The sequence below is a fragment of the Rana temporaria genome, chromosome 1 (assembly GCF_905171775.1).
Source record: "Rana temporaria chromosome 1, aRanTem1.1, whole genome shotgun sequence".
Classification (NCBI taxonomy): domain Eukaryota; kingdom Metazoa; phylum Chordata; class Amphibia; order Anura; family Ranidae; genus Rana; species Rana temporaria.
This window is the reverse complement of record NC_053489.1, coordinates 29,943,183-29,969,936: the sequence shown is the minus strand read 5'-3', so window position 1 is coordinate 29,969,936 and position 26,754 is coordinate 29,943,183.

Genomic DNA, 26,754 nt, shown 5'->3' with positions numbered 1-26,754 from the left:
TTTTTTCCAGAAAATTCCCTTGGAATTGGGGTGCGCGTTATACGCCGGCGCGAGTTATACGCCGATAAATATGGTAATTTGTTTGCGCAAAAATGATAGTGTCTACAATATACAGTAGTGGATAGTTTTATGGCATTATTATTTATTAGTAATGGCGGCGATCAGCGATATTTAGCGTGACTGAAACATTATGGCGGACACATCGGACACTTTTGACACTATTTTGGGACCATTGTCATTTATACAGTGATTAGTGCTATAAAATGCACTGATTAATGTGTAAATGACACTGGCAGGGAAGGGGTTAAACACTCAGGGGCGATGAAGGGGTTAAGTGTGTCCTAGGGAGTGATTCTAACTGTGTGGGGGCTGGGTTACAAGTGATACGACAGTGATCACTGCTCCCGATCACAGGGAGCAGTAGATCAGTGTCCTGTCAGAACAGAACAGGGAAATACCTTGTTTACATAGACATCCTCCCGTTCTGTAGCTTTGCGACACAATCGCGGGACACCAGCGGGCATTGAGTCCGCGGGTCACGGAGCTTGCGGCGGGCGCGCACAGAGGGAAATTTAAGGTGATGCACAGGTATGTTGCTTTGCCCAGGCGAGCCATTCTGCCGATGTATATAGTTGTTATGCGGTCGGCAAGTGGTTAAGGCATATGAAATACTTCCTAGAGAGTTTTTTGGACTCTGTGCCTAGCTGTTTGGCTGGAGTTGCCCTTAGAACATTCCGATTTTGACTATGGCGTTTGGTAAAATATGGCTTCTTTAGATTCAACCATGAAATAAAGCAATCAAATCATATCACTTGCCAAGGAAAGCTGGTAATGAATGTCTGTCTGATACAAGGACAATTAACAAGGCTATGCTGCAAGATTCCGCCTAGGGAACTATTCTTCTTCTTTCTTATATTAATGACCTACAAAAATACGCACGGAATCTCCAAAGTCTATCTATATGCAGATGACATTGTGCTATTATGTGGGGATACAGTTGTAAAAGTAATTGAAAATAGCCTAAATCATGACACGCCAAATTATGCCCTCTGGATTTGAAAACATAATTTAACCTCGAAAACCTTTAGAACTTTATGCGTTTTCTATTTGATCAATCCAAAATATGACTAATGCCAGACCAACGGGGAAAACATAACATTTGGCAAATACGTTTTATTATTTAAATACTTGGGGGATTTATTTGAATTATTACCACATTTTCACTTACAGTTACGTAGTCTAAATAACCACAGATGGTTTGCCCTTTCACGAATATACCATTTTTTTTACATATTCTGTAAATCAATAACTTTTTTTTTCTAAGGGAATCTGTGCTCACTTTAACCTCTTGACTGCCTCCCAGTGGCCCTTTAAAGTGAGTGTTATTGCCCAGAGACAGAGGTGGCCTCTTGATCAAGTGATCACTGTGATTGGCTGCCACAGAGGCCACATGATTGGAAACCCACCCCACTGTCTTCTGATGACAAGACCAAGTGAGAGACAGAGGTGACCTCTCGATCAAGTTATCACTGTGATTGGCTGCCACAGAGTTCACATGATTGGGAGCCCATCCCACTGGCTTATGATGACAAGATCAAGTGAGAGACAGAGGTGACCTCTCGATCACTGTGATTGGCTGCCACAGAGGCCACATGATTGGGAGCCCATCCCACTGGCTTCTGATGACAAGACCAAGTGAGAGACAGAGGTGACTTCTTGATCAAGTGATCACTGTGATTGGCTGCCACAGAGGCCACATGATTGGGAGCCCATCCCACTGCCTTCTGATGACAAGACCAAGTGAGAGACAGAGGTGACTTCTTGATCAAGTGATCACTGTGAGTGGCTGCCACAGAGCCCCATAATTGGGAGTCCATCCCACTGGCTTCTGATGACAAGACCAAGTGAGAGACAGAGGTGACCTCTCGATCACTGTGATTGGCTGCCACAAAGGCCACATGATTGGGAGCCCATCCCACTGGCTTCTGATGACAAGACCAAGTGAGAGACAGAGGTGAATTCTCGATCAAGTGATCACAGTGATTGGCTGCCACAGAGGCCACATGATTGGGAGTCCATCCCTCTGCCTTCTGATGACAAGACCAAGTGAGAGACAGAGGTGACCTCGCGATCAAGTGATCACTGTGATTGGCTGCCACAGAGGCTGCATGAATGGGTGCCCATCCCACTGGCTTCTGATAATAAGACCAAGTGAGAGATAGAGGTGACCTCTCGGTTTAAGTGATCACTGTGATTGTCTGCCACAGAGGCCACATGATTGGGAGCCCATCTTATTGGCTTCTGATGACAAGACCAAGTAAAAGCCCAGTCAGTGTGCTTGGAGCTTGTGGTGAACTGGCTGCCAATACAGAACCTCATCAGTAGATACGCCGTCGTAACTCGGAATCTAAGCCGTCGTATGTTTAAGTGTATGCTCAAACTGAGATACACTTAAACCTATCTAAGATACGACGGCCTGCGCCGTCAGATCTTAGGGTGCAATATTTCCGCTGGCCGCTAGGTGGCGCTTCCATTGAGTTCATTGTAGAATATGCAAATGACTAGATACACCGATTCACGCACGTATGCTTGCCCGTCGCAGCAAAGATACGCCGTTTCCGTAAGAGGTACGCCGGCGTAAAGATAAAGCTGCCCTCTAGGTGGCCTAGCCAATGTTAAGTATGGCCGTCGTTCCCACGTTGGAAATTTGAAAATTTTATGTCGTTTGCGTAAGTCGTCAGTGAATGGGGCTGGACGTAATTTACGTTCACATTGAAACCAATACGTCCTTGCAGCGTACTTTGGAGCAATGCACACTGGGATATGTACACGGACGGCGCATGCGCCGTTCGTTAAAGACGCCAATCACGTCGGGTTACCAAACATTTACATAAAACACGCCCCCCTGTTCCACATTTGAATTAGGCGTGCTTAGGCCGGCCCATTTACGCTACGCCGCCGTAACTTAGGAGGCACGTGCTTTGTGAATACAGCACTTGCCTCTCTAACTTACGGCAGCGTAGCGTATATGCCATATGCTATGCCTGCCTAACGTTGCGCCGTCGGTCAAAAATCCATGCATGCTCAGAATCAAGTCGACGCATGCTCGGAGGCATTGAACTTCATTTTTCTCAGCACGTCGTAGTGTTTTACGTCACTGCGTTTTGGCATGGTCGGATTTTTGAATGAAGGTGTGTAGGCAAGACTGATGAAAGTCAGCTTCATCGGATATCCGACGAAAAAATCCATTGGATTAGATTCCATCAGATATCCGATCGTGTGTAAACGGCTTCAGACGCACCTAAGTTTTAGAGGAAGAAACCAAGAAAAAAAATATATTCTGACCCATACAGAAACCTGGCAAATAAAATGTACATTAGCCAGTGGACAGTACGTTAGCCAGTGGTATATATTCCTGTAATAAATAAAGATACACCAGTGTTTATCTGAGTATAATCTGATGAGTGAGTAATACGATCGTATAAGGCCATACAGTGTAGATCTATAGCAGGATGTCTCCCATGTTCCTATGGATATATAGGACAGTATGCAAACACCACTGTCATAAAGATATTGAAATAGTAAGAAAAGGTGAGAAACAGTGTAGTTAGCCGTGTCTCGTTTCATCTATCTAAGCACCTAGCATGATCTCCACATAAATACTCCCATAATATACATACTGCATATTTCAGCATTATAAACACACATGCCGCTTCTCCATCTCACTTCCCATCCCATTCATTCTGGCAGTTGGCCCTGCCTCCCTCTACCCCCATTTGCTCGCAGTGGCCCGGGGGGAAGGCATTCCCAGAAAAGTCATGGGGATGGCCGCGATTGGTGACAGTGGACTCTCACATCACCCCACATTTGGCTAGCGGCGCCATCATTTGGAGGCGACATGGCATTGCCGTGGGCAGGGCCGGCTTCTGGTTAACTGGAGTGAGAGAGGGCGGCCTGAGTAGGTGGTGTGTCCCATGTGTGTGCACGAAACGAGCGGCGACAGCAGTGACTCCTGCTCAATATTCGCTCCATAAGACAAACGGGCACTTCCCCCATTTTGGTGCGAAAAATATGGTATTTATTATTACAAACTAGTAAATTATAGGTATAGTGAGGCCCGTAACGGAGAAGAACAAAGTAGCAAGTAGTGGAGGGCCGGGCATGACCGAGTGGAAAGGGAGCCAACAAGGGGTTAAGATGGTAGAGTTTTAATGGGAGGTTACAGGATGAGAAGTTTTGGAAGGGTGGATGAGCTATATAAAAGGGGCGGTGGGGACTTACGGGAGCAATTCAGTTGAGGGAGACAGGAGGAGGCTGTTTTCCCACTCACCCTCCCTGTTTGTCTATCTTGTGTGTGGTTCATTTGCTTTGTTTTATTTCAGGATCCATGGATTTGGGTCGTCATAGCAGCAGTGTAACGGCGGTGTCTTTGGTCTTTGATGGTGGCAGATAACAGATGTGATGGAAGTGGTGGGGGGCTCATCCGAGGTATGTGCCCCTCTGGGGTATTCCAGTGGAATGGTGTCTGCTGGAATACGGTTATGGTTGCACTGCGGGAAAAGGGGTTGTCTCTGAGCTGGTGATACGGCTGGAGGCCTGGTATGGTATAAAGGTCCCGCAGTGTAGTGGTGGAAAATATTAACTTTGGGGTGCCGTCAAAGACCAACAAGCTGTGTGTTTAAAAGTTATCATTACAAATGTTATTGGGAAATTATTTAAGATTTATAATAAAAAGGCTGCTATGGCCATTTATACTCCAACTTATGTGTGGTCTTATTTTTGGTGGAGGTATGGGAATGAGGTGTGAGGAGGTTGAGAGTAAAAAGGGGGTAAGAGAAAGTTGGAGATATCTTGACTACACTGGACGTGGGATTTCCTTTCAAATTTGGCTAAAGTACACACGATCGGTTCATCCGATGAAAATGGTCTGATGGATTTTTTCATCAGATATCCGATGAAGCTGACTTTCATTAGTCTTGCCTACACACCATCAGTTAAAAAACCGATCGTGTCAGAACGCGGTGACGTAAAACACAACGACGTGCTGAGAAAAATTAAGTTCAATGCTTCCAAGCATGAGTCGACTTGATTCTGAGCATGCGTTGATATTTAACCGATGGATTTCCCCACAGACGATCGTTTTTTTATCCATCAGATAATTTTGAAACAGGTTCTAAGTTTTTTCACCAATGGGAAAAAAACTGATGGGGCCCACACACGATCGGTTCCTCTGATGATAACGGTCCCTTTTTTCATCAGACGAACCGATCGTGTGTACGCGGCATTAGTGAACGTAGCGGATACGAATGCATCCGAAATTACGAATTATCCGAGGTAATGAATGCCACATCTAAACGAATGGAACGGAATGAATACGAATGCATCCGAAGTTACGAATAATCCAAAGTAATGAATACCGATCATAACAAATGATCAGAAAAATTAAAATAAACACATTTTTCGGTTGTGTTCTGCCACATGTTCAGTGCTTTGAAATATTAATGCATGACTTCTCACCCTTATAGTCAGAGCCACACGTAGGCACGCATGGGCTACTGTATTTGTAACTTTATGCATTGACAAAAACTGTAATACTCAGGTGGAATCTCTCATTTATAAATACAGATTGCTTCAGCCAATTCTCACACAGATATAATATGTATTTGGTCTCCCTCCAAACCATCTCTCCTCTATTCAAGTGCGTTTCCAATCTTCCCCCAGGGGTAGATACTTGTAGTGAATTCAGATATAAACCGTCATCCTATTCTTTCATTATGTTATCGTGATGCCCATACATCATGCATCATATACTGTACACACGGCATATGAGCGCTATACCCAAGAAAGTTCAGCTTCTTTATTTGAATTCACTCCAAACATCCACCCCGAGGGAAGCTTTAGATAGCAATTGAATAGAGGAGAGATGATTTGGAAGGAGACCATATGCAAATCATATCTGTGTGAGAATTGGCTGGAGTAATCTGTATTAGTAAATGAGAGTTTACACCTGAGAATTCCATCTGCAGTCTTTGTCAATGCATAAAGTTACAAATAGTCTATACAAGCTTAGTTGCCATTTTGAATATGAGAGAGTAATGTCACCAGCACACCAAGATCTCCAAAAATGGGTCCAAGCTTTAATCAGCGATCACATCATTACACATCATCACTTTTAAAGCACTCTGTCTAACTCATAGATTTATCCATGGGAATGCTCCCTATTATCTATGCGAAAAAATAAAAGCCCATAATCCCAATCGCGTTCTGCGATCCACCAATCAAAATCTTCTTCAGATACCGAAAGCCAACTACAAGTCCAAAGGAGAAAGAAGATTTGTGGTCCAAGGTCCCAGACTATGGAACGCTTTACCAACCAGCGTTCGGTTGGAGGAAAACCACTTAGCCTTCAGGAAAAAGATCAAAACTCATCTCTTTTGATATCAAAGGAGACAGGTACATCAAGCGCCCAGAGGCGATTCAGTTCGCATGTGTCGCGCTATATACGTTTTTTATTCATTCATACAGTAGAAAGCAACGTTTCAGAGCCACGCAGGACCCCTTCATCAAGCATGTGCAAAATACCTGATGAAGGGGTCCTGTGTGGCTCCAAAACGTGGCATTCTGCTGTAATGACGTGATCGCTGATTAAAGCATTGGACCCATTTTTGGAGATCTCGGTGTGCCTGTGAGGCCCCGTACACACGACCGAGTTTCTCGGCAGAATTCAGCCAGAAACTCGATCGGAGCTGGATTCTACCGAGAAACCCGGCCGTGTGAACACTTTCGGCCGAGGAAGCCGACGAGTTCCTCGTCGAGCCAAATAGAGAACATGTTCTCTATTTCCTCGTTGTTCAATGAGGAAAGTTGGCTCGCCGAGATCCTCGGCGGCTTCACACAGAACTGGACGAGCAAAACGATGAGTTTTGCCCATCGAGTTCCTCGGACGTGTGTACGGGGCCTGACATTGCTCTCTCTGACTATACATGGTCCTAGCTGGTGGTCGCTTCAGCACCCACTTACAAATACAGCCATCTCTACAGAAATGTGTGCGTTGGAAAAAAAAGTGCATTAGGCCTCGTACACACGATCGGTTAACCAGATGACAACGGTCTGATGGACCGTTTTCATCGGTCAAAACCGATCGTGTGTGGGCCCCATAGGTTATTTAACCATTGGTTAAAAAAAGCCAACTTTCTTAAATTTAACCGATGGATTCCTAACCGATAGGTCAAAACCAATCGTTAAGCCTCGTACACACGATCAGTCCATCCGATGAGAATGATCTGAAGGACCGTTGTCCTAGGTTAACCGATGAAGCTGACTAATGGTCGGTCGCGCCTACACACCATCGGTTAAAAAATAGATCGTGTCAGAACGCGGTGACGTAAAAAACACAACGACGTGCTGAAAAAAACAAAGTTCAATGCTTCCAAGCATGCGTCGACTTGATTCTGAGCATGCGTGGATTTTTAACCGATGGTTGTGCCTACTAACGATCGGTTTTGACCTATCGGTTAGGAATCCATCGGTTAAATTTAAAGCAAGTTGGCTTTTTTTTTTTTTTTTTTTTTTTTTTTTTTTTTATTCATTAAACATTTATTCCTTTTTATCCTTCATTTGGAGGATTTCTTTTTTTTTTTTTCCATAAAGAATTTTATTGACATTTTTTTTCATATGACATACATTGGATCGGCTCCATGAGCCCAAACAAAAAAAAGAGTCGTACAGGTAGATTTCAGCAAAACATAGATGCAATATAACTGAACAAGTTTGCACAATAACTAGGTTCCTGGGTGCAATGATTTGTTTGGGTGGGCATATCTTAGAAGGGTTGAGACAGAGAGAAAGAAAGAGGAAGAGAAGGGGAGAGGGAGATAGAAGGAGGGAGGAGAGAGCAGGGAGGGAGAGAGAGAGAAAGAAAAAAAAAAAAAAAAGGGGGGGGACGTTAAGGAGAGGAGAGTGGTAGGTGGAGAGGGAGGGAGGGAGGGGATGCTTGGGTAGGGAGGAAATGAGGGGGGATGAGGTTTAATGAGGAGAGGGGGTACAAAAGTCACCAACTACCCTCTCCAGCATCCAGTGGTCAGAATGCTACTGTGCGTCAGGCCAGTAGTGTGAGGCTGAATCTGCGTCCAGGTTCAAGGGCAGTAATACCACAAAGTGATACTAATCTGCAGTATTAAGGAGATCTTTGTATGATTGAGAGTTTTTAAAGGTTGTCCATGCATTCCATATAGCAGTGAATTTAGAGATATTATCTGAGGCCGTGTAGATCAGTTCCTCCATCTCAGCGACACGGTTTATTCGAGATGCCCATTCAGCCATGGAGGGTGGGGATGTTGATCGCCAATGTACTGGTATGCACATCCTAGCAGCATTAATCATGTGCATTGCCACCGACTTGAAGTACCCCCCCTTGGAGATTTTAGAGAAATGTAAAAGGTATTGTGCTGGGCAAAATTCCAGAGGGAGTGAAGACACCATTTTTGTCACGTCATGTACTTTGTGCCAGAAGGGTTGGAGCGTTGGGCACTCCCACCAGATGTGAAGAAATGTGCCGCGCTCCTTGCCGCATCGCCAGCATTGGTCAGAGACCGACGGGGAGAACTTATGGAGCAGGTCTGGGGTTCTATACCAGCGGGTTTTCAACTTGTACCCATTTTCCTGGATAGAGACGTTCAAGGATCCTTTGTGAATGTACAAGTGTATACGGTCCCAGTTCTCCTCGTCTATCTCCGAGCCCAAGGCAGAGTTCCAGTATGAGCGTTCTGAGCTTAAGAGTGTGGAGGACTCCCCAAATAAAGAGGTGTAAAGCATGGATATGACATGATTTTGGGGTGTCGAGCGAGAACATAGAGACTCTAGAACTGTAGGGATCCTTGTGAAGTCCTTTCTTCGGGAAGGGTCATCTAAAAAGTGTTTAAGCTGGAGGTAGGACCAGAATGGGAATGAGCCAGTGTCAGAGCGTTTAGCAAGTTCAGTTTGCCGCAAAAAGCGTCCCCTTTGAAAAAAGTGTTTGGCCAACATTTCAGCATGCGGCCATTCAGATCGCAGGAAAGTACCGGAAAGGCCTGGGATAAAGTCTGGGTTGTTTTTTACCGGAGTGATTGGGCAAAATTTAGCTGAGACTGCGTGAACAGCGCAAGCCCTATCAAATTCCTGAAGGGTGGTACCAACTAGAGGGTGGGTTAAGGCAACTGGAGATACGTGTGACTTAGGGAGCCACGGGGTATGTCGTAAGTCAGAGTTCGTCGTCATATATTCGATAGTCACCCAGTCTTTGTATCGACTGTGTACCTTCCAGTCCACAATTCGCGCTAAATGTACTGCCCGGTAATATCGTTGTAGGTCAGGTAAGCCTATTCCTCCGCTCGCCTTCGGAAGCACCAGCTTCTTCCAACTTATCCGAGGGGATTTGTTGGACCACAGGAAGGTTCTGCATATGGACCTATAAAGTTCAAAGAAGGCAGGCGGCAGACGAATAGGTAGTGTTTGGATTTTGTAAAGCAGCCTGGGGAGGATTGTCATTTTGACAATGGACGCTCGTCCAAACCAAGAGATGGTGGATTTATCCCATTTTTGGAGGTCACTACGTATGCTCTGTAATTCCGTATGGAAGTTCCTGCTGTAAAGTTCTTTTAAATCGGTAGGCAGTTGGATGCCCAGATATGGTATTGCATCCGTTTTCCATTGGAAAGGAAAATTAAGCTGGCATTGCTTCGCCAGTGCCGTGGGTAGGGACACATTTAACGCAAATGATTTAGAGTAATTGATTTTTAAATTCGATAGCAATTTGAAGTGTTCCAGGATTTGCAAAAGATTTGGGAGGGACGTGAGTGGTGAGGAAAGAAATAGCAAGACGTCGTCTGCGAATGCCGCAATCTTAAATTCACGTTCCTGTATCTTTATGCCTTTCACGTCAGGATTATCACGGATGCAACGGAGAAGAGGTTCTAGTGTTAGTATATAGAGCAGGGGGGAGAGGGGGCATCCCTGTCTAGTTCCATTGTGGATGGAGAAGGCGTCCGACAGGTGGCCGTTGACTTTTACTTTGGCCGTTGGGTTAGCGTATAGCGAGAAAATGAATGACCGCATACGGGTCCCCAGTCCCAGCATGGTAAGGACTTCTGCTGTGTAGTCCCAGGCCACCCTGTCGAACGCCTTCTCTGCGTCCATTGCCAGAAAAAAACCTTTTTGTCCGGATGTAGTAAGCCAGTTGTGGAGGTTCAGGGCCTTAATGGTGTTGTCCCTGGCTTCTCTTCCAGGGACAAACCCCACCTGGTCCAGGCCCACCCATGCTGGTACATGGTGAGACAGGCGAGTCGCCAAAATTTTGGCAAAGAGCTTGACGTCCACGTTGAGCAGGGATATTGGACGATAACTAGCAACATTAGTAGGATCCTTTCCTTCTTTGGGGATAACAGAAATATAGGCTTCAAGCAATCTGTCTGATCTGTAAGAGGAGTCCGTAGAGAGAGAATTAAATGCTTTAAGAAATTTTGGTGCTATGACGTCTGCAAAGGTTTTGTAATATATGGCTGTAAAGCCATCTGGGCCTGGACTTTTGCCCGGTTTTGTGGCTTTAAGTGCCGTTAGAAATTCCCCTAGGGTCAGAGGGGCTTCTAAGGCCAGGGAGTCCTCCGTTGACAGAGCTACAGGGCTGTGTTTACTAAGGAAGTCCCTGATTAACTTCTGGCGTTTCTCCAGCGTCGCAGGATTTGCATCTCCTGGGCGCAGATTGTAGAGATTACTGTAAAAGCAATGGAACTGTTGTGCTATGTCCTCGGTTTTGGAGTGTGTCTTACCCATGGCATCTACTATATGATGAATTGTGGAGGCCAATTTACGCTGCTGGGTGGCTCTGGCCAGTAACCTGCCTGGTTTGTTACCTTGTTCAAAGAAAAGTTTCTGGGATAATACATTACGTCGGCGTGCTTTTTTAAATAGTTCCTCCCGTAACGCCGTTCGCGTTTCCGCCAATTCTCGTGACGTTTTAAGGGCTAATGTGCGTTTATGTTGAGCTTCTAAAGTGCGTATTTTGGTGGACAGTGCTAGCACCAGGGCTTGTCGTTCTTTTTTTTTCCGGGCTGAGATCGAGAGCAGCTGGCCTCTAATGACACATTTGTGGGCCTCCCATTGTGTCATGGGGGATGTATCTGGTGTTTCGTTGTGGATAAAGAACGCTTCTATTTCATGTGTGAGTGTCGCTAGGTCTCCCGGGTCCGTAAGAAGGGACGGATTTAGTTTCCAGAACTTGGTGGAAGGGACTATGTCAGGGAATTGCAGGCTGATCGTGACAGGGTGATGGTCAGATAGATAGCGTCATGGGTTCGATCGATGCGGAGTGTAGGAAGGGCAAGTCTGCTTGTGTTATGAATAGGTAGTCCAATCTTGAATATCGGTTGTGCGGGGCTGAAAAAAAGGTATAGTCCTTGTCTTTAGGGTAGAGAGTCCTCCATGTGTCGTGCAACGTCAGGGACGCAAGCTGAAGTTTGATTTGGCGAAGGGAAGTTGGCTTTTTTTTAACCTACGGATAAATAACCTATGGGGCCCACACACGATCGGTTTTGACCGATGAAAACGGTCCATCAGACCGTTGTCCTCTGGTTAACCTATCGTGTGTACGAGGCCTCAGTAGGCACAACCACTGGTTAAAAATCCACGCATGCTCAGAATCAAGTCGACGCATGCTTGGAAGCATGGAACTTCGTTTTTTTCAGCACGTCGTTGTGTTTTATGTCACCGTGTTTTGACACAATCGTTTTTTTAACCGATGGTGAGTAGGAGCGACGGACCATCAGTGAGACCATCAGGCTTATATGTGCCTCTTGGGTGTAGTTTTAGGCCGGGTTCACACTATTGCGAATTGGAATGCGGGATCCCCGCATCCATTACGCAATAGCAGGAGATTGTGAATAGATCTCTATGGAGCCGGTTCACATATCTCCGATGCAGCTCCGGTGTGAATTTGCACAGGAGCCCTGTCCGTCATTTGGTCTGTTTTAGGTCCGAATTCAGCCAAAGATTAGTGGGGTAAAATCAGACCTCAAACGAAGAACCAGGATGCAAAGGACCCCTGCTGGGAGCCACATCGGTATCAGGTGTGAACGGAGCCTTAATCTTTGTAGACTAAAGACATATACAATTTATTACAGACCAGTGAGTTGTTGGATTGGGTATTCTATGCAAAAATGTATATACCGTATTTATCGGCGTATACCACGCACTTTTTTCCCCATAAAATCAGGGGAAAATTGTGGGTGCGCGATATATACGCCAATAGCATACCTCGGAGGGGAAGGAGGGGGACGAGCGCCCGCCGGAAATCACTGAGCTGTTATCTCCTCTCGGCTCTCACTCGGCTGCCACCAGCATTGGACCAGTGTTCTGTCTGTCACAGGAGATGGTCCAATGCCGATGGCGGAGGCGGGACTGTGCACGTGTGACGTGACAGCCGAGTGAGAGGAGATGACGGCTCGGTGATTTTTCCGACGGGCGCTCATCACACTCTGAGGTATTTGAGGTATGTGTGAGAGCCGCTTGACCTCTTCGATATCACTCGAATTATTCCCCCTTATCTAAGAAACTTGAGGTTGATCTCCAAATGTGGTCAGTATATGATCTGTCCTCAATTGGCAGGGTTATTTCTATGAAATTGATGTTGCTACCTAGAGTGTTGTATTATTTTCGGCTCATTACCTATCGATTTGAATGGGGCAGACTTATTGAAGCTACAAGCTAAACGTATTTGTTTTTTCCAGAAAATTCCCTCTTAAAATTGGGGTGCACGTTATACGCCGGTGCACGTTATACGCCGATAAATACGCTAATACTATGTTTATGAGTAGGGAAAGGGTGGTTCAGTGTGACCCAGGTCTGTACAGTTGTAGTGTTTGATATCAAATCAACTTTCCCAGCATTTGTTGGTTTTTGAAGAGACTTTGGGGAAATATGTTTCTTCAGTGGAGCAGACTTTGGTGGTGTGGGAAATGGGAATGGTAATTATCCAGTACCTTCTTTACATTTACACCTTTTTTTACAAATTCCAATTTCATGACAAACCCCTTTTTCAATGGTGGGCCCATTAAGTAGGCAGTGACATCTGAGGCCGGTTGAAAGGTCTACCAACCATTCTACATTATTGGCTTCACAGCAGGGGCGGACTGACCATTGAGGCACTCGAGCACTGCCCGAGGGCCCCATGCCACTAGGGGGCCCCATCAGGGTTGCCAGGCTCATTAAAACCAGGGACAGTATGTAAAAATCTGTGTTTTTTTTACATCTGTCCCTGATATGTCCAAAACCGACATGCTTTTAATGTGAAAATCCTGAGATTTTAGCTGACCCGCCTCTGTAATGCCTCCTGGCTTGGTGGCCATCGGTAAGCCCAGGGGCCCCATAATCTTCTATTGCCCGGGGGCCCCATGAGTTGTCAGTCCGCCCCTGTTTCATAGTGATGACTTCATTGGAAGCTGGTTCCCGATTAATTATCATTAGTTGACTATCTGCTGTCAGTGACAGCTTGGTCACAGTTCTGGAGGCGCTGATTTAGCTATCACCTACTGTGCATCTGCATTTTTTGTTTTAGGTTGAGGTAAACGGGTTACATCAAACTTTGGACCACTTACACATATGGGATTGATTTTTCTTTTTTTTTTTTTTTGGTGGAGAATGGGGGCATCGAATATGGGATTGATTTACTTAAATTGGAGCTTGCAAAATCTGGGGCATCTCTGCACCAATTAGCTTCCATTTTTTTGTTTTTATTTCTTCCAAAGCTTAATTGAATAAGTGGAAGTTAGAAGCTGATTGGCTACTATGCACAGCTGCACCAGATTTTGCACTCTTCGGGCCAGATCCACAGTGAGAGTACGCCGGCGTATCTACTGATACGCCGGCGTACTTTCAAATTTCCTGCGTCGTATCTTTAGTTTCAATCCTCAAACCAAGATACGACGGCATCTGGGTTTGATCCGACAGGCGTACGGCTTCGTACGCCTTCAGATCGTAGATGCAATACTTTGGCGTCCGCTGGGTGGAGTTTGCGTCGTTTTCCGCGTTGGGTATGCAAATTAGCTTTTTTCGACGATCCACGAACGTACGCGCCGCCATCGCATTCTCTTACGTCGTCTCTAGTCGGCTTTTTCCGGCGTATAGTTAAAGCTGGTATTTTGCAGGGTATAGTTAGATTTGCCATGTTAAGTATGGCCGTCGTTCCCGCGTCGAAATTTGAATTTTTTCTTTTATTTGCGTAAGTCGTCCGTGAATCGGGATGGACGTAATTCATGTCTAAGTTTAAAAAATGACGTCGTTGCGACGTCATTTCGCGCAATGCACGGCGGGAAATTTCGAAACGTAGCATGCGCAGTTCATTTGGCGTGGGGACGCGCTTCATTTAAATGAAACACGCCCCCTAATCGCCGATTTGAATTCCGCCGCCAGAAATACACTACGCCGCCGTAACTTACGGCGCAAAATCTTTGAGGATTTGAAAGAACGCCAGGTAAGGTACGGCGGCGAAGCGTATCTCGGATACGCTGTGCGGGTACAGATCTATGTGGATCTGCCCCTTCAGTTTTAGTAAATCAATCCCATAGTCTATTGAAATATCCTTTATCAAAATTTGAGCCAAGTCCAATGTTTTTTTTTTTTTTTTTTTATACGTTAACCACTTAAGGACCGCCTCCTGCACATATACGTCAGCAGAATGGCACGGCTGGGCGCAAGCACGTACAGGTACGTCCTCTATAAGTGCCCAGCCGTGGGTCGCGGGTGAGCGCCCACGACCCGGTCCGAAGCTCCGTGACCATGACCGCGCGATCCGCGGACCCGATCGCCGCTGGAGTCCCGCGATCGGTCCCTGGAGCTGAAGAACGGGGAGAGCTGTGTGTAAACACAGCTTCCCCGTTCTTCACTGTGGCGCCATCATTGATCGTGTGTTCCCTTATATAGGGAAACACAATCAATGACGTCACACCTACAGCCACACCCCCCTACAGTTAGAAACACAAATTAGGTCACACTTAACCAGCGCCCCCTTGTGTTTAACTCCCAAACTACAATTGTCATTTTCACAGTAAACAATGCATTTTTAATGCATTTTTTGCTGTGAAAATGACAATGGTCCCAAAAATGTGTCAAAATTGTCTGATGTATCCGCCATAATGTCACAGTCACAAAATAAATCGCTGATCGCCGCCATTAGTAGTAAAAAAAAAAAAAAATGAATACAAATGCAATTAAACTATCCCCTATTCTGTAAACGCTATAAATTTTGCGCAAACCAATCGATAAACGCTTATTGCGATTTTTGCCAAAAATAGGTAGAGGAATACGTATCGGCCTAAACTGAGGAAAAAAAATATGTTTTTATATATTTTTGGGGGATATTTATTATAGCTAAAAGTAAAAAAACATTGGGCCAGATTCTCAAAGAGATACGACGGTGTATCTCCTGATACACCGTCGTATCTCTGAGTTAGGCCGGTCGTATCTATGCGACTGATTCATAGAATCAGTTACGCATAGATATGCCTAAGATCCGACAGGTGTAACTGTGTTACACCGTCGGATCTTAACTGCAATTTAAAAATGGCCGCTGGGGGGCGTTCTCGCTGATTTACGCCGAGAATATGTAAATCAGCGAGATACGCCAATTCACGAATGTACGCGGCCCGACGCAGTGTTTTTACGATGTTTACGTAAGGGTTTTCCCGGCGCATAGTTACCCCTGCTTCTATGAGGCGCAGCCAATGTTAAGTATGGCTGTCGTTCCCGCGTCAATTTTTTTTTACGTCGCTTGCGTACGTCGATTCACAAAACCGATGGACGCAAGTTACGCTCATGCCGAAACCAATGACGTCCTAGCGACGTCATTGGGAGCAATGCACACCGGGAAAATTCGCAAAAAATAAAAACCACAGAGGTGATCAAATACCACCAAAAGAAAGCTCTATTTGTGGGAAAAAAAGACGCCAATTTTGTTTGGGAGCCACTTCACACACGCAATTGTCAGTTAAAGCGAGGCAGTGCCGAATCGCAAAAACTGGCCAGGTCCTTTAGCTGCCTAAAGGTCCGGGTCTTAAGTGTTAAGTGTTGGCTTCTTAAAAAAAAAGTTTTTTTTTTTTTCAAATCTTGCATCAAGAAGTAAATGTATCCTGTAGTCTGATCACCGCTGTCACGTATTCCAGCGTGAAATAGCTTAGCTTTGACAGTGCATGCTGTTTTTTGCTTGACAGTAACATATTCAATAATAATAAAAAAAAAAAAGAGATAAAGTTACAGTGGGAAGGAATCATTTTATCCCAACTGAAAATGTTGACCAGTTTACCGAGAAGGTTCACCTACATTTAAAGAGTATGAAATGAGACACAAATGGAATTTGATAACAGTAACACGAGATGAGTATCATTTGCTGGCACCAAGAGATGAATTGATGAACATAGTGATTTAAGGGAAAAAGTTCATATTGGACCTCACTAAAACAATAACCTTCCTTGAAGATTGAAAACGGTAAAAGCAAGATTGCATTGTTGTCGAAAAGAAGCAATTGCTTGTTTTAAAATTTCCAAAGAGATAATCTTCATGCTTGTTCTTCAAATCATATTGTCAAGGGTCACCAAAGAGATCTAGGTGAAGACATCCTTAAATTCATGTTGTCTCTTTATTTATTTTTTTCTTTTCTTTTCCTTTGGATAGAAGGTATCTGAGGTTAGATTTCTTATTACTGTATGAAGTCAATTGATTTCAAACTCCAAGTAGCAATAGAACAACTGCTACTTTTATCAATAACCCCCCGAGGAGAGAGTGGAAGACCAAGAATGATTGCTGGATTCAAGAGATGCATTCAAAAACACTACATCATTACAGGAGTAAAGGTGGCTTTTCTTTTCAAGCCTTGTACTGCTTACTGTTTGCTCGAAAATAGTTTTCTATTTGAAAATGTTAAAACATTTTTCCAAAGTACGAGGGCTGTACTGAAAGTAATGTAAAAGCGGGCATAACTTTTTTATTAACTTACCAAGGTTGTTCAAATTTCACTTGTTGGTGGAGTAACTCTTCGGCCTCGTACACACGACCGAGTTTCTCGGCAAAAAACAGCAAAAAACTTGCTGGGAGATATTTTTTTGCCGAGGAAACCGGTCGTGTGTACATTTTCGTCGAGAAAACTGTCGAGAAACTCGACGAGCCAAAAAGAAAGCATGTTCTCTATTTCCTTGACGAAGAATGGAGAAAATTGGCTTGTCGAGTTTCTCGACGGCTTCAAAAAGAACTCGACGAGCAAAACGATGTGTTTCGCCCGTCGAGTTTCTCGGCCATGAGTACGAGGCCTTCCTCTATTTCTTCTTCATCTTCATCTTCCAAGCAGAAGCAACATATACAGTCCTGATCAAAAGTTTAAGACCACTTGAAAAATGGCAAACAAATCATGGGCCAGATTCACGTAGCTCAGCGGATCTATAGATCCGCTCGATCTACGTGAATTAAGATCCGCTCCCGCAAGTTTAGGAGGCAAGTGGCTAATTCACAAACCACTTACCTCCAAACTTGCGACGGCGGATCCTAAATCCCCCAGCGAAATTCAAATTCCGCGGCTAGGGGAGTGTCATATTTAAATCAGGCGCGTTCCCGCGCCGATTTAAATGCGCAGGCGCCGTCCGCGAAATTTCCCGGCGTGCATTGCTCCCACTGACGTCGCTAGGACGTCAGTGGTTGCGACGCTTACGTAAACGACGTCCGTCCGTATTCGAGAACGACTTACGCAAACGACGTTAAAAAATTTAAATTCGACGCGGGAACGTCGGCTATACTTAACATTGGCTGCGCCTGATAAAAGAAAGGGTAAGTATACGACGGAAAACCGCTACGGAAACGACGTAAGAACACTGCGACGGGTCCGCGTACATTCGTGAATTTGCGTATCTCGCTGATTTACATATTATTTATCGTAAATCAGCGGGAACGCCCCCGGGGCCATTTTTAAATTGAAAAAAAGATCCGACAGTGTAACACATTGTAACACTGTCGGATCTAGCCCTATCTATGCGTAACTGATTCTATGAATCAGGCGCATAGATAGGACCAGTTTACGTCAGAGATACGATGGTGTATCTGTAGATACACCGTCATATCTCTTTGTGAATCTTGCCCCATATTTTACATTGTTTGATCTTAACAAGGTTCCAAGTAGAGCTTCAACATGCAACAAGAAGAAATGAGAGTGAGACAAAACATTTTTTGAGCATTCAATTTAATGAAAACAGCGAATAAACTGAAACAGGCTGTTTTTCAGCTGATCAAAAGTTTAGGACCACACCTCCAAAAAAAAACTAAACCCCCCCAAAACAGAAATCCAACTTCCAAACATGAACTCAGTAATGAGTAGCTCCGCCGTTATTGTTGATCACTTCAACAATTTGTTTCGGCATGCTTGATGCAAGCGTTTCCATGAGAACTGCTCGTTATCATATATCATATGATATATATATCATTTCCAAGGTGTCATGCTCGTCCCCTCCCTTGGACTACAGGAGAGTCAGGACGCTCTCTACGTTGCAGATAGAGAAAGGAGCTGTGTGTTAGTGGGGGTCCTGACTCTCCTGTAGTCCAAGGGAGGGGGTGAGCACCGCACTCCACACCAGGGAGAAAGCCTCACATTACTGTGTGTAGTTACAGACAGAAGAACAGGAAGTGAGGATTTCTCAGAAGAAATAAGGACATTTAAAAGCAAAATGGAAGGATGAGGTAAGTGAAGGAGGACTGCACTAAGGTAAAGGAAGCTATTTAGGGAAAAAAAATTACCTTTACAACCCCTTTAAAGTCCCACTCCCGCCCATCTTTTGAATTTTATTGCATGTTCTGTGAATTAAATGTTGCTGGGCATTATGCAACCCACAACAGAACCACTGGATCACAGAACGGCGAGTCTTTAGGGGTGAAGCCTCGTACACTTGACCGGTTTTCCACGCAGGAAAACTGACAGGAGAGCTTTTGGCCGGGAAAACCGGATGTGTGTATGCTTCCTCGCAGTTTTCCCATCAGGAAAACAGCCGGGAATCCCAGCGGGAAAATAGAGAACCTGATCTCTATTTTCCCGTCGGGATTTCCAGCGTTTTTTTTTTCCGTCAGATCTACTACTTACCTATGGCAAACACTGCGAGGCAGTGCCGATGGAGCATACACACAGCCAGGATTCCCGACCAAAGCTGCATGGCAGTTTTCCTGATGGGTTATTGGCTTTCCCCTCGGTTTTCTCGGCTGACTTTTTACCGCTGAGAAAACTGAGCGTGTGTACAGGGCTTTAGAGTTAAATATATATATATATATATATATATATATATATATATACATACATACATACATATATATACATTCTTTGAAAAAGTGTCGTGAACAGTCACGATACGCGTGAGGACAGAGACCCGGGAGTCCACTGAAATTTTTTCAGGGTGGGGCGCTTCGGCAGCGGCGATACAGTCGCATTTAACCCTTTCTTTAAACGCTAGCAAGATTTAAAAGTGCCCTGCTAGTGGCCAAATAGCACAGCTAAAACGATGGTAAAGAGACTCTTTTTAGCGGCGCAATACGGATAACGCAGCCAGCTGGCTGAGATAATTCAGCTTCACTCCATGGCCATATAAATATAGCGTAGAGAATGTACAGACCTCCCTTCAGCACAAATGGACCCCCCTTCAGCACAGACCCCTCCATTCAGCACAGATTAACCTCCACTTCAGCACAGACCCCCCCATTCTGCACAGACCCCTCCATTCAGCACAGATGGACCACCCCTTCAGCACAGACCCCCCCATTCTGCACAGACCCCTCAATTCAGCACAGATGGACCCCCCTTCAGTGCAGACCCCCCCATTCTGCACAGACACCCCCTTGAGCACAGATTGACCCCCTTTAAGCACAAACCTCCCCTTCAGCACAGATGGACCCCCCTTCAGCACATACCCCCTTCAGTACAGACCCCCCTTCAGCACAGATGGACCCCCATTCAGCACAAACCCCCCATTCAGCACAGACAGACCCCCCTCCTCCCATCCGATTCAGTACCTCAGATCAGCCATCAGTGCGGCAAAGGCAGCAGGTTCCCTCCCCCTGTGTACACATAAACACTGGAGGGGGAGGCGGCTTCACTCTGCTCGCTGTGCCTGTATGACATTCGGCCCAGGACTGCTCAGACAGCCCCGCGGCCGTGAGACTCTTCAACACCTTCTCGATTTTCCAGGGGGGGTCAATTGCCCCCCTTGCCGTATGGAGTGGACGCCCATGCGTGGTGACATCACTTTCGGGTGCGGCCAAACCCGGAAGTCTTCCTGCACACAGTACTGTCAGTATATGCTGAATTACCTCTGCCTAAATGTGAATGTTTGACCATTAATAAAAGTTTGTTTTTTGTGTTAAATACTACTCTATGGAGTACCCTCTCTTTCCTGTATGTGTCTGTCTGAGCATTTAACCAGGAGGTGTGACCATAAAGAGAAAGTGGGCAGGGATCGTTTTTTACGAGGAATACAACAGAAAGGCTTATTATTTAGCCTCTTAACCACTTCTCTACTTTGGGTGTTTTTCAGATTTGGTGTTTACAAGACTAAAACAGTTTTTTTTGCTAGAAAATTACTTAAAACCCACAAACATTATATATTTATTTTTTTCTAATACCCTAGAGAATAAAATGGCGATCATTGCAATACTTTGTGTCACACCATATTTGCGCAGCGGTCCTACAAGCGCACTTTTTTTGGAAAAAAATCACTTTTTTGAATTAAAAAATAAGACAGCAATAAATTTGGCCCAATTTTTTTATATATTGTGAAAGATAATGTTACGCCGAGTAAAATGGTACCCAACATGTCACGCTTACAAATTGCGCCCGCTCGTGGCATGGCGTCAAACTTTTACCCTTAAAAATCTCGATAGGCGACGTTTAAAAAATTCTATAGGTTGCATTTTTTGAGTTACAGAGGAGGCCTAGGGCTATAATTATTGCTCTTGCTCTAACGATCGCGGCGATACCTCACTTGTGTCGTTTGAACACCGTTTTCATATGCGGGCGCTACTCACGTATGCGTTCGCTTACGTCGGGACGGGGCGCTTAAAATTTTTTTTTTTTTTTTCTTATTTATTTTTATTTATTTTATTATTTTTTACACTGGAAAAAAAAAAAAAAAAAAAAGATCACTTTTATTCCTATTACAAGGAATGTAAACATCCCTTGTAATAGAAAAAAGCATGACAGGTCCTCTTAAATATGAGATCTGGGGTCAAAAAGACCTCAGATCTTATATTTAGACTAAAATGCAAAAAAAAAAAAAAAAAATTGGAAAATGTCATTTTTTCAAATGACAAAAAAAAATAAAATGTTTCTTTAAGAGGCTGGGCGGGACTGACGTTTTGACGTCACTTCCGCCCAGCCGAGCTATGGGGACGGGCGAAGGAGATTTTTCCTTCAGTCTCGTCCCCGCTCAGCTCCCGAACGGTCGCGATCTCCTCCGCCGCTACCGACGGCTCCGGTAAGCGGCGGAGGGCGCGGGAGAGCGGCGGGAGGGGGGGGGCCCCCTCTCCCGCCACCGATAACGGCGATCTCGCGGCCAATCCGCCGCGGAGACCGCCGTTATCGTTACCAGAACCGCTGATAGTAAAGATACATACCTCGGTTGTGGCAGCAGCTGCTGCCACAACCGAGGTATGTATCTTTAAAGTTAGGCCGTATATAGTCGTACAGCGGTCTGGAAGTGGTTAAGGTGAGAGGCTGGGGGAAACATTTGGCACGTAGCCCTGGATGAAAGCACCTGCACTTCATTGGATATCACTGCAATTAAGAGACAATTGTTTTGCATCTGCACTTTTTGGGTTTATTTTCACATTGTTGTGGAGTGTGGCTTAGAGATCTTCCAGCACAAGGACTTTGCATGTTTTTTTTTTATCATTTTTTTCTGCACTAAAGACTGTTTATTGCAGATTTTTATATTTTTTTTTCTAGTGTATATATTTTGCATACTTCTGCACGTTTTTTTTCTAGTGTATGTATTTTGCATACACGGATTTTATATATATATATATTTTTTTTACACACTGGATTGTTGCACTTTTTAATACATTTTTCACAGTGTTATTTTATTATTTTCACCTTTATGAAGAGTCATTTATGGATATGTTTTGCAATTATTTGGTGTTTTATGCACGCTATTTCATATAGTTTAACCGGTTAAGAACCGGACCAATATGCAGGTTAAGGACCTGGCCCCTTTTTGCGATTCGGCACTGCGTCGCTTTAACTGACAATTGCGCGGTCATGCGACGTGGCTCCCAAACAAAATTGGCATCCTTTTTTTCCCATAAATAGAGCTTTCTTTTAGTGGTATTTGATCACCTCTGCGGTTTTTATTTTTTGCTCTACAAACAAAAATAGAGTGACAATTTTGAAAAAATGCAATATTTTTTACTTTTTGCTATAATAAATATCCCCAAAAAAAGATATAAAAAAAATGTTTTCCCTCAGTTTAGGCCGATATGTATTTTTCTATATATTTTTGGTAAAAAAAAAAAATCGCAATAAGCGTTTATTGATTGGTTTGCGCAAACTTTATAGCGTTTACAAAATAAGGGATAGGAGCGCGTCCCTCCGGGCTCCTAAAGCGGGCGTAGCTTTAAGAGCCCGTACTATTAAGAGTCACAAAAAAAGTCACTGATGGGGGGCGTACCTATTTGTCCATGTGCCCAGCCGTGCCATTATGTAGATGTATATTGTCGTGCGGCGGTCCTTAAGTGGTTAAAATATTTTTATAGTAAGCGCCCACTCACCACCCCCCCCTTTTATTGCTATACCTTTCAGTGTTTGAACACTTTTTAGGTGGCTGCTATTTTTTTTAGTATATTTTTTCCCTTGTTGGTTTGCGCATTAGTTCCCCCATTCTTCATATATATATTTTTTTACTATTGCAGAGAATTTTATTTTTTACGTTTTTTTTTTTTTTTATGAAGCTTTAGTTGGGCTTTAAAATTCCACCTAACTGCCTTTTCGCCTTACTTTCAGGAAGACCTTCATGCACTGGCCTAATTTGATTATCTGAGAGAAAATTAGTCATTTCCAAAATACAAACATGATTACTGAAAGCCAAACATGTAAAACCATTTTCCAGTCGTATTAAATATGATGTGCAATAGCTCGGAGCAGGTTGAGTATCTAGATTTAAAAATAAAACTGAAAATCTTCAAATGGAAGCATTAAGCCTTCCCATCCGTGTCAGCAAAGCATGTTTTCGCACCTCAATTTGCAATGCACAAAAAAAAAAAAAAAAAGAAAAAATAAAATCCGGGGGAGTGATGCCTTCTGGGCAGTGGGCCAGACAAATCTTGCACTCTTCAATTCGCTGTCAGTTCTCCAGTTTTTTTTTTTTTTTTTTTTTTTAGTTCTCCAGTTTTCTTTTTTTTTTTTTTAGTTCTCCAGTTTTAACAAAACAAAGAATGCTGCTTAGAAAAAAAAAGAAAAAAAAAAGAGCTAGAGGAAAACATTGTCTTTGGTTTAAATGTCAACATCCTGATTAGAGCAAACTTAAACTTCTAACAACAATAAAAATAAATTATAAAGAATATGCAAATATGCTCCAGATTATTTGGATGTATACACTTGAATTTGTAATGTTCAAGTTATTGGTGCGTTATCTATTAACACTTCTTTTTTTTTTAATTAAAAAATAAATAAAAAAATAGAGAAAAAAAAAATCAAAACTGATTACAAATGTGTCCCTACTGTGAAAAAAGGGAATTCAAAATTTTGTGCCTTCTCTTCTTTCTTTTTTTTTTCACTGAAAATTGCCATTCCTTGTCTATTAAAGAACAGAACAGAAAGGGCATTTTCATTTTAAGAGAAGGGAGAGACAAGTCCTTCTTCATTGCTATCTTGTTAGGCACAGACCTTAGAAATTAAATTGCCTGAAATGGGCTTTAGGAAGACTCTCAGCATGTTGCCTTGATGATATGAAACGGCAAAAAAGCTGCAACATAATGCATTTGAATATTATAATTAAAATTAATGGGAAAATGAAAAATAAATAGCTTGTATTGGTTCGTATTCCCTCATGGCGGAATAGATTCCCGGTTACTAATTATTTTGTTCCCAGCTCTGTTTTTCTATTCTCCCCATACAGAAAGCAAAAAATCCCTTTATGAAGATTACATTAAAACTGTAGCAAAGACACAATGCTGCCTTTACCCTGAGCCAACGTCTAAAGAATGAATATTTGGTGGGAGATTATACTAATTCCTGAGTTTTTTTTATTTATTTCTTTTTTTAAGTACACTTTTCCAGTATAATATTTGGAAAGGCCATTTCATATGAAGGAAAAATTAAAGGTCAACTCCAAGCTTGTGCTTAAACTTTTGTATGTAGAGTAGAGATGGCTTGTATTACCAGGGCCGCCATCAGGGGGGTACAGGAAGTACACCTGTAAGGGGCCCAGAGGTCCCCAGGGCCCCGGATGGCAACCCCCCCTTTTTTTTTATAAATGTTTTTTATATATATATATATATATATATATATATATATATATATATATATATTTATTTTTTTTTTTATTATTATTATTAAAGGGCCCAGAGGTCCCCAGAGCCCCGGATGGCAACCCCCCCCCTTTTTTTTTATGTCATTTTTTTATATACTTTTTTTTGTTTTTTATTAACCACTTTCCCCCCGGACCATTTGTCAGCCTTAAGACCAGAGGTGTTTTTACAATTTGCCACTGCACTGCTTTAACTGGTAATTGCGCGGCCATACAATGTTGTACCCAAACAAAATGTGCGTCCTTTTTTTTTCACAAATAGAGCTTTCTTTTGATGGTATTTGATTGCCTCGGCGATTTTTAATGTTTGCGATATAAACGGAAAAAGAGCGAAAATTTTGAGAAAAAATGATATTTTCTACTTTTTGTTATAAGAAAAATCGAACAAACTAAATTTTAGTCATACATTTTGTCCAAAATGTATTCAGCCACATGTCTTTAGTAAAAAAAATGCCAATAAGCGTATATTTATTGGTTTGCGCAAAAGTTATAGCGTCTACAAGCTAGGGTACATTTTCTGGAATTTACACAGCTTTTATTTTATGACTGCCTATCTCAATTCTTGAGGTGCTAAAATGGCAGGGCAGTACAAATCCCCCCAAATGACCCCATTTTGGAAAGTAGACACCCCAAGGAAACTGCTGAAAGGCATGTTGAGTCCATTGAATTTTTTGTACCAAGTGATTGAATAATGACAAAAAAAAAAAAAGAAATTACAAAAAGTTGTCACTAAATGATATATTGCTCACACATGCCATAGTTATATGTGGATTTGCACCCCAAAATACATTCTGCTGCTTCTCCTGAGTACGGGGATACCACATGTGTGGGACTTTTTGGGAGCCCAACCACGTACGGGGCCCCGAAAACCAAGCACCGCCTTCAGGATTTCTAAGGGCGCAAATTTTTGATTTCACTTCTCACTAAATAAGACAGTTTTGAAGGCCATAAAATGCCCAAATAGCACAAAATCCCCCCAAATGACCCCATTTTGGAAAGTAGACACCCCAAGGAATATGCTGAGGGGCATATTGAGCCCAAGTGGGACTTTTTGGGAGTCTAGCCGCGTACGGGGCCCTGAAAACCAAGCATCGCCTTCAGGATTTCTAAGGGTGCAAATTTTTTATTTCACTCCTCACTACCTATCACAGTTTTGAAGGCCATAAAATGCCCAAATAGCACAAACCCCCCCAAATGACCCCATTTTGGAAAGTAGACACCCCAGGCTATTTGCTGAGAGGCATGTTGAGTCCATGGAATATTTAATATTTTGCCACAAGTTGTGGGAATATGACAATTTATTTTTTTGCACAAAGTTGTCACTAAATGATATATTGCTCACACATGCCATGGGCATATGTGGAATTACACCCCAAAATACATTCTGCAGCTTCTCCTGAGTACGGGGATACCACATGTGTGGGACTTTTTGGGAGCCTAGCCGCGTACGGGCCCTGAAAACAAAGCACGGCCTTCAGGATTTCTAAGGGCATACATTTTTGATTTCACTCCTCACTACCGATCACTACCTATCACAGTTTTGAAGGCCATAAAATGCCAAGATGGCACACAACCCCCCCAAATGACCCCATTTTGGAAAGTAGACACCCCAAGCTATTTTCTGAGAGGCATGTTGAGTTCATGGAATATTTTATATTTTGCCACCAGTTGCTGGAATATGACAAACTTTTTTTTTTTTTTTGCACAAAGTTGTTACTAAATGATATATTGCTCACACATGCCATGGTTATATGTGGAATTGCACCCCAAAATACATTCTGCTGCTTCTCCTGAGTACGGGGATACCACATGTGTGGGACTTTTCGGGAGCCTAGCCGCGTACGGGGCCCCGAAAACCAAGCACCGCCTTCAGGATTTCTAAGGGCGCAAATTTTTGATTTCACTCCTCGCTGCCTATCATAGTTTTGGAGGCCATGGAATTCCCAGATGGCACACAACCCCCCCAAATGACCCCATTTTGGAAAGTAGACACCCCAAGCTATTTGCTGAGAGGCATGGTGAGTATTTTACAGCGCTCATTTATTTTTTAAAATGAAGAAAGATATATATATATTTTTTTCTTTTTTCAATTTTAAAATCTTTGTGACAAAAAGCAAGATCTGCAAAATACTCAACATACTTCTCAGCAAATAGCTTGGGGTGTCTACTTTCCAAAATGGGGTCATTT